This window comes from Chiloscyllium plagiosum, unplaced genomic scaffold (genome assembly GCF_037043375.1).
Source record: "Chiloscyllium plagiosum isolate Xiang-an unplaced genomic scaffold, Cpla_swu_hap1 HiC_scaffold_7, whole genome shotgun sequence".
NCBI lineage: Eukaryota > Metazoa > Chordata > Chondrichthyes > Orectolobiformes > Hemiscylliidae > Chiloscyllium > Chiloscyllium plagiosum.
In genome coordinates this window covers 111,067,819-111,077,627 of record NW_028270145.1, presented here as the reverse complement: position 1 = coordinate 111,077,627, position 9,809 = coordinate 111,067,819, and positions in this window count along the sequence as shown.

Genomic DNA, 9,809 nt, shown 5'->3' with positions numbered 1-9,809 from the left:
TGAAGCTCATCCCTCCTCCTCTGGACCCATTGAAAATCCCTGGACTTGGTAACGTCCAGGATCCTGGATCAGTGGTGCTGGAAGAGCACAGCAATTCAGACAGCATCCGAGGAGCTTTGAAATCGACGTTTCGATTGGAGGCCCTGGTCATGGCGGATGGAGGTGTAGAGGGATTGGGTATCCATGGTGAAGATGAGGCGTTGGGGGCCGGGGAAACTGAAGTCTTGGAGGAGGTGGAGGGCGTGGGTGGTGTCTCGAACGTAAGTGGGGAGTTCCTGGACTAGGGGGGATAGGACAGTGTCGAGGTAGGTGAGATGAGTTCAGTGGGGCAGGAGCATGCTGAGACAATGGGTCGGCCAGGGTGGTCAGGCTTGTGGATCTTGGGAAGGAGGTAGAACCGGGGTACTCTATGCTACTCTATCCCCACCCCCACCCTCCTCTAGCTTATCTCTCCACGCTTCAGGCTCTCTGCCTTTATTCCTGATGAAGGGCTTTTGCCCGAAACGTCGATTTCGAAGCTCCTCGGATGCTGCCTGAACTGCTGTGCTCTTCCAGCACCAATAATCCAGAATCTGGTTTCCAGCATCTGCAGTCATTGTTTTTACAACGTCCAGGATCCACTGACTCTGGGACTGCTTGTAATCCCAGCAGAGACCACTACCTGATCCTGGCGCTGCTGAGACTCCAAGGCTGGAATCTCAGCAGCACCAGGGTAGACAGGCTATGCCTGTCTCTTTGTTGGCGACGTAGAACAGTCCATCTTCCGTAATTACACCTGCACCACTCATTGGCCTATTAGTGGGACTCTAACACTCTGATCTACAGGTAGGACTGAAACACACTGACCAAGAGGTGGGACTCTAAGACACTGGCCTGTGGGTGGGACTGAAACACACATGCCAGTGAGTGGACTAAAACACACAGGCCTGTGGGTGAGACTGAAACACACTGGCCTGTGAGTGGACTAAAACACACTGTCCTGGGAGTGGGACTGAAACACACTGTCCTGTGGGTGGAACAATGGGTGGAACACTAAGACACTGGCCTGTGGATGGGAATCAAAGACATTGGCCTATGAGTGGGACTCTAAGACACTGTCCTGTGGGTGGAACAGAAACACACTGGCCAATGGGTGGGACTCTAAGACATTGGCCTATGGGTGGGACAGAAACACACTGTCCTGTGGGTGGAACACTAAGACACTGGCCTGTGGGTGGGACACTAAGACACTGGCCTGTGGCTGGGACTCTAACACACTGGCCAATGGGTGCGACAGAAACTCACCGGTCTATGGGTGGGACTCTAAGACACTAGACTGTGGGTGGGACTGAAACACACTGACCAATTGGTGGGAAAGAAACACACTAGCATGTGGGTGGGACTGAAACACACTGGCCTGTGGGTGGGTCTCTAAGACACTGGCCTGTGAGTGGACTAAAACACACTGGCCTGTGGGTGGACTAAAACACACTGGCCTGTGAGTGGACTAAAACACACTGGCCTGTGGGTGGGACAGAAACACACTGGCCTGTGGGTGGGACTGAAACGCACTGGCCTGTGGGTGGGACTCTACATGTAGGACACTGGTCTATAGGTAGGACTGAAACACACTGGCCAATGGGTGGACTAAAACACACTGGCCTGTGGGTGGGACTGAAACACACTGGCTTATGGGTGGGTCTCTAAGACACTGGCCTGTGGGTGGGACTGAAACACACTGGCCAATGGATGGGACAGAAACACACTGGCCTGTGGGTGGGTCTCTAAGACACTGACCTATGGGTGGGACAGAAATACACTGGCCTGTGGGTGGGACTGAAACACACTGGCTAATGGGTGGGACTCTAACACACTGACCTATGCGTGGGACTCTAAGACACTGGCCTGGGGGTAGGACTGAAATGCACTGACCTGTGGGTGGGACTGAAACGCACTGGCCTATTAGTAGGACTCTCGGCCTTTTGGCTAAGATCAAGTGTCTGTTCTTATCAGGACAGGGGTCGAGTTGCGAGTCATCAGAGCTAGTGGAGATCATCGCTGGATCGTGATTGGACGTTGGAGGATCGCTTGGTTGTGCTGACCTGCTATTGGTGGATCTTCATGCTGGCTTCGGCCTAACGCCAATTCAGGGACCAGCCAACCTCAGAGCTATGGCCTCAACAGCTGTGCGCAGCCCTGGGCAGGGGGTTTGAAACACCGTCCGGGTGTCTGTCAAGAAGGTGGAGGAGCGTACACCAGTCGATCGGACGGTGTTCGTCGAGAAGGTGTTGTTCGAGTGCTGTGGATTCGCCGCAGCAGACGTGTACTGCCTGCAGGATTTCCCTGGGGCAGGCTACTTCGATGTCACCTTCAGGAGCGTGAAGCAATGTGAGCAGCTCCTGAAGGTCTTCAAAGAAAAGGAAGGGGAGCCGCTGTTCTCCATCTTGTCGGCGGTCCCCTTGTGTGTGCTTCCTGCACAGAGGAGTCGGGTTGTTACAATCCACATGTACAACCCCTACGTGCCAGCAACTGATGTCCTGACGTTCCTGGGAAGATATGTGCAGGTCGAGGGTCAAAGCACCGATGTGGTTGACCCTTTCGGGATCTGGACCAGCAAACGACAGATCAAGATAACCCTGAGGGTGGACGCCAGCGGGAATATCCTCCACCCACCCTCCAGCTTTGCTATCGGAGGGAGCAGAGGGTACCTGACTTATGCAGGGCAGCCGAAAGTGTGCCGAACCTGTGGGAGGTCAGGCCACATGGCGGCGGACTGCAAGGTCACGATCTGTCGCAATTGCAAGAAGGAGGGCCACCCGACCAAAGAGTGCAAGGAGGAAAAGAACTGCAATCTGTGCGGGGGGCGGGCCACGTGTACAGGGCCTGCCCAAGACGAGGAGCCGCCACCTACGCGCAGATGGCCGGAGGCGGGCCACAAAAGGACGGCAAGGCACCGCAAACCGGCAAGGGAATGGTGTCTGGGGGCATGCAACAGGAAGGACAGGCCGGAGCAGAGCAGATGACAGTTACCGGAGAGGTACAGCTGCCGAGCGAAGCTCCGACAGGACAGGAGGAGGAGGCGGAGAAGGGAAAGAAGGAGGCAGAGGAATGGACCGTGGTGAAAAACAGGAAGAGGAAAACCCACCCGGTCACCAAGACCTCCCAGAAAAAGGGGAAAAGGCAGCTGCAGGTGGAAGACACGGACAGCTCTTCGGAGAGTGAGGACGGAAGAAAGGAGGGTCGTCACCAAAAGAAGAGGCAGAGCGCTGCGAGGAGAAAGGAGAGCAGCAACTGCCAACCAAGGGATGAGCCTCCTGAGGAAATGGGAAACCACCACCCCCCACCAGGTGAAAGCCAGGAGGGTCCCACCGCCCCACAGCTCCAGGTCACTGGGAGCAGCGACCCTCTGACAGCCCCGCTGTCAGATATAGAAACAGACAGCGTGGACCCTGGTCTCGGCCCGATGACACCGAAGCGGGCAAATGGGCCGAGTGAGGAACTGGACAGCTACCTCAGCCCAGCGAGGGTCCAGCAGTTTGCGTACTGCACGGGGATGCAGACAGCTACCCCAGAGGGGCAGGACCAGCGACAATCGGACATGGGTAACCTTACAACCTGTTAATAAAATGGGGTTTAAAATTGCAACTATTAATGTGCGCAGCATAAAATCTGCTGCGCGATGTGTTTCAACACTGGCCTTCCTGGCCAACGTGAAAGCTGATGTCCTCCCAGTTTCTGCAGGAGTGTGGGATACCGCACCTCAGCAGTTACAGGAGATGGTCGAGTTTGTGGGCCCATGGGCCGTCAGTGTGGTCGGGGGGTAACGATAACCGCTCCTCGGGCCTGGGTATTTCTGTTACGGGGAGGCAACTTCACCATCTCCGAGGTTAAGGAGGTGGTGGGTGGGCGCCTCCTCGTTGCTGATGTTACTTACAGAAACGCTCCCATGAGACTAATCAACGTGTACGCCCCAGCGGGTAAGAGTGAACGGTTGGCCGTCCTGCAGCAGCTTCCACTGTTGCTGGCTACGTCCAGGCCGGTCATTCTGGCCGGAGACTTCAACTGTATCATCGATGCAGATGGACGATCCGGCGGGGGGGGACAGTAAACTGGATGCCACGTCCAGAGCCCTGATGGACACGGTCAAAGACGCCAAGCTGCACGACATCTTCAGCACCCCTGCAGACAGAGCGCAGCGTAGATACACCTGGTCACGGGCAGACGGGTCTATCCGCTCAAGGATAGATTACCTGTTTGTGTCCCGAACGTTCTCGGTCAGATCCACCGACGTCAAGCCGGTGTTCTTCTCTGACCACTGCCTCCTGCTGGCCGACTGTCACCTACAGGACGAGCAGCGGGCTGGTAAGGGAACGTGGAAGCTGAACACCAAGCTGTTGACCCCGGGAAACATCGAGGAGCTCAAGAGGGATTACGCAGGTTGGAGAACCGTGAAGCCCCTCTTTGAGTCTCCAGCAGACTGGTGGGAAACAGTAAAAGGGAACATCAAGAGGTTCTTCATCCTCAAAGGTGTTCAGGAGGCGAGAGAGAGACGGGGAAAACTGTCCCAGCTCCAGGAAAGTATGCAGAACCTGCTCCTGCTGCAGACGATGGGGGTGGATGTCACGGAGGACCTCAAGGAGGTGAAGGGCCAGCAAGCCTCGCTCTTTGCCTCGGAGGCCTCCAGAATAATCGTCCGGTCCAGGGTCCGCTCGGTGGAGCAGGACAAGACGTGCTCACGTTTCTTCTTCCAGAAGGTGCACAAAGAGAGCTCCGTGCTCAGCAGCCTGAAGGAAGAAGATGGCTCGGTAACGTCATCTCAGGCTGACATCATGAGGATCAGTAAATCCTTCTATGCCAGTCTGTATGACGAGAAGCCGACCGACAGCGCGGCCTCCCAGTCGTTCCTGTCCTCTATCACGGAGGTCTTAGACGACGGAACACGAGAGAGGCTGGACCAGCCGCTATCTCTGGATGAGCTGACCAAGGCCCTCGAGTCCTTCGAAAAGAATAAAACTCCCGGAAGCAACGGCTTACCGATCGAGCTCTATTCCGCTCTTTGGGACTTGATTGGCCGGGACCTGCTGGAGGTGTATGTCAGTATGCTTCAGGCAGGTACCATGAGTGAATCCATGAGGAAAGGCATCATCACCCTCATCTACAAGCAGAAGGGGGAGAGGGAAGAAATTAGAAATTGGAGACCGATCTCACTGTTAAACACAGACTACAAAATCTTGTCAAAGGTCATCGCCACCCGGGTCAGGTCTGCTCTGGGATCGGTGATTCACCCTGACCAAACCTGTGCTGTACCAGGCAGGAAGATCGCTGAGAGTCTCACACTCCTCAGGGATACGATTGCCTACGTGCAGGACAGGGGGGTGGACACCTGCCTCATCAGCCTGGACCAGGAGAAAGCCTTTGACAGGATATCGCATACATATATGAGGGATGTCCTCTGCAAAATGGGCTTCGGGGAGGGAATCGCTAATTGGATCAGACTGCTCTACACCAACATTGTCAGTGCAGTCTCAATCAATGGGTGGGAATCAGATAACTTCCCAGTCAGATCTGGAGTCAGGCAGGGCTGCCCTCTCTCTCCTGCCTTGTTTGTGTGTTGCATAGAGCCATTTGCCGAGTCCATCAGGAAGGATGCGAGCCTGAGAGGGGTGACTATTCCTAGCAGCAGGGGCCTGCAGGTTAAGGCCTCCCTGTACATGGATGACGTCGCCGTTTTCTGCTCGGATCCGCTGTCCGTGCACAGACTCATGTGCATTTGTGACCAGTTCGAACGGGCCTCGGGGGCCAAGGTAAACCGAGGCAAGAGGAAGCCATGCTCTTCGGGAACTGGGCCGACCAATCCTCTATCCCCTTCACCGTCAGGACTGACCACCTGAAGGTGCTGGGTATTTGGTTCGGGGGGGCTGGGGCGTGCGCCTAGACCTGGGAGGAGCGGATCAGGAAGGTGAGACAGAAACTGGGCAGATGGGAGCAACGGTCGCTCTCCATCGCGGGAAAAAACCTGGTCATCAGGTGTGAGGTACTCTCAGTATTGTTATACGTGGCACAGGTCTGGCCTTTCCCCAGAACCTGTGCTGCCGCAGTCACCCGGGCCATCTTCCACTTCATGTGGAGATCAAAGATGGACCGGGTCCGAAGAAATGTAATGTACAAAGACCGGTGCAATGGGGGAAAAAACACACCCAATGCAACCCTCACCCTGATGGCCACCTTTGTGTGTGGCTGCATCAAGCTGTGTGTGGAGCCCTGGTACGCAAACACCAAGTGTCACTACGTACTGAGGTTCTACCTGTCCCTGGTGTTGCGAAGGATGGGCCTGGCCTCGCTGCCGCGGAACGCTCCGAGTAGTTGGACCGTTCCGTATCACCTGTCCTTCGTGGAGAAGTTTATCAAGAAAAACACCTTTGACCACAAGTCCATCAGGAAGTGGTCAGCACATAGTGTCCTTGAGACCCTTCGGGAAAAGGAGAGGGCAGATCCTATCGAGCGGTTCCCTGAGCAGACTGTCAAAGCCATTTGGCAGAATGCCTCATCGCCAGAACTTTCCAACAAGCACCAAGACATGGCTTGGCTGGTGGTGAGAAGGGCTCTGCCTGTGAGATCCTTTATGCACACCCAGACTCTCTGCCGCACCGCACGCTGCCCTCGAAGCGGCTGCGGGGGGGGGGGGGGACGAGACTGTCACACACCTCCTTCTGGAATGTGCCTATGCAGAGGAAGTCTGGAGAGGAATGCAGTGGTGTCTGTCGAGGTTCGTCCCGAGCAGTGCCGTGACGCGGGACTCCGTGCTCTACGGCCTGTTCCCCGGGACGCACACCGAGACGAACATCAACTGTGCCTGGAGGATCATCAACTCGGTGAAGGACGCTCTCTGGGTGGTCCGAAACCTGTTGATCTTCCAGCTGAAGGAGTTGACCCCGACTGAGTGTTGCAGACTGGCACATTCCAAGGTCCAGGACCACGTGTTGAGGGACATGCTGAAGCTTGGGGCAGCTGCCGCCAAGGCGCGGTGGGGAAAGACCACCGTCTAACATCTGCCTGCCTAAGAAGAACAGGGGGCCCACGCAGTCATTTGGGCTCCGCTGGCGCCTCAGCTCAATGTAATCGCACCAATCTGTGAATAGGAATGATTACCCTGTTTCGATACGCAAAGAAATGGAATGTTTACAGAATGATGACATGTCCAATTGTATAGATTAAATATATATGAATAAAATATATTTTTGAAATAAAAAAAAATTAGTAGGACTCTACAGGTAGGACACTGGTCTATAGGTAGGACTGAAACACACTGGCCTGTGGGTGGGACTGAAACTAACTGGCTAATGGTTTGGACTGAAACACACTGGCCTATGGGTGGGACTCTAAGACACTGGTCAATGGGTGGGACAGAAATACACTGGCCTATGGGTGGGACTCTAACACACTGGCCTGTGGGTGGGGCTGAAACACACTGGCCTGTGAGTGGACTAAAGCACACTGGCCTGTGGGTGGGACAAAAACACACTGGCCTGTGGGTGGGACTGAAACACTCTGACCTATGGGTGGACTAATACACACTGGCCTGTAGGTGGGACAGAAACACACTGGCCTGTGGGTGGGATTGAAACACATTGGCCTGTGAGTGGACTAAAACACATGAGCCTGTAGGTGGGACAAAAACATACTGGCCAATGGGTGGGACAGAAACACACTGGCCAATGGGTGGGACTGAAACACACTTGCCTATTGGTGGGTCTCTAAGACACTGGCCTATGGGTGGGACTCTAAGACACTGGTCAATGGGTGGGACCCTAAGACACTAGCCTATGGGTGGGACAGAAACACACTGGTCTAGAGGTAAGACTGAAACACACTGGCCTTTGGGTGTGATTCTAAGACACTGGCCTGTGAGTGGACTAAAACACACTGGCCTTTGGGTGTGACTGAAACACACTGGCCTGTGAGTGGATTAAAACACACTGGCCTGTGGGTGGGACTGAAACACACTGGCCTGTGAGTGGACTAAAGCACACGGGCCTGTGAGTGGGACTGGAACACTCTGACCTATGGAGGGACTAAAACACACTGGCCTGTGGGTGGGACAGAAACACACTGGCCTGTGGATGGACTAAACACATTTGCCTGTGGGTGGGACTGAAACACACTGGCCAATGGGTGGAACACTAAGGCACTGGCCTATGGGTGGGCCTCTAAGACACTGTCCAGTAGGTGGAACAGAAACACACTGTCCTGTGGGTGGAACAGAATCACACTAGCCAATGGGAGAGACAGAAACACACTGGCCAATGGGTGGAACACTAAGACATTGGCGTGTGGGTGGGATGCTAAGACACTGGCCTGTGGCTGGGACTCGAACACACTGGCCAATGGGTGCGACAGAAACACACCGGTCATTGGGTGGGACTCTACAGGTAGGAAACTGGTCTATAGGTAGGACTGAAACACCCTGGCCAATGGGTGGACTAAAACACATTGGCCTATGGGTGGGACTCTAAGACACTGGCCTGTGGGTGGGACAGAAACACACTGACCTGTGGGTGGGACTGAAACACATTGGCCTATTAGTGGGACTCTGCAGGTAGGACACTGGTCTATAGGTAGGACTGAAACACACAGGCCAGTGTCTTAGAGTCCCACTCATAGGCCAGTGTCTTAGAGTCCACCCATTAGCCAGTGTGTTTCAGCCCCACCCACAGGCCAGTGTGTTTCAGCCCCACCCATAGGCCAGTGTGTTTCAGTCCACCCAAAGGCCAGTGTCTTAGAGTCCCACCCGTTAGCCAGTGTGTTTAAGTCCCAGCCACAGGCCAGTGTGTTTCAGTCCCACCCACAGGCCAGTGTCTTAGAGTCCCACCCATAGGCCAATGTGTTTTAGTCCACCCATAGTCCACTGTGTGGGACTGAAACACACTGGCCAATGGGTGGGACTGAAATACACTGGCCTGTGGGTGGGACTGGAACACAATGTCCAATGGGTGGGACCGAAATATATTGGCCTGTGGGTGGGACTCTAAGACACTGGCCAATGGGCAGGACAGAAATACACTGGCCTATGGGTGGGACTGAAACCACCTTGTTACGGTTGGAGGGGTGGGGTCTGAGGGCGGAGATGCGGGATGTGGACGAGATCCGTTGGAGGGCATCTTTAACCACGTGGGAAGGGAAATTGCGGTCTCTAAAGAAGGAGGCCATCTGGTGTGTTCTGTGGTGGAACTGGTCCTCCTGGGAGCAGATACGGCGGAGGCAGAGGAATTGGGAATACGGGATGGCATTTTTGCAAGAGGTAGGGTGGGAAGAGGTGTAATCCAGGTAGCTAGGTTGGTAGGGTGGAAGGTGAGCACCAGGGGCGTCTGTTTTTACCTCTAAGACACTGGCCTGTGCGGGGGACTGAAATACACTGGCCTATGCGTGGGACTCTAAGACACTGGCCTATGGGTGGGACTCTAAGACACTGGCCTGAGGGTGGGACTGAAACACACTGGCCTATTAGAGGGACTCTACAGGTAGGACACTGGTCTATAGGTAGGACTAAAACACACTGGCCTGTGCGTGGGACTGAAACACACTGGCCAATGGGTGGGACTGAAATACACTGGCATATGCGTGGGACTCTAAGACACTGGCCTATGGGTGGGACTTTAAGATACTGGCCTGTGGGTGGGACTGAAACACACTGGCCTGTGGGTGGGACAGAAACACACTGGCCTATGGGTGGGACATAAACACACTGGCCTGTGGGTAGGACTGAAATACACTGACTAATGGGTGGGACTCTAACACACTGGCCTACGGGTGGAACTCTAAGACACTGGCCT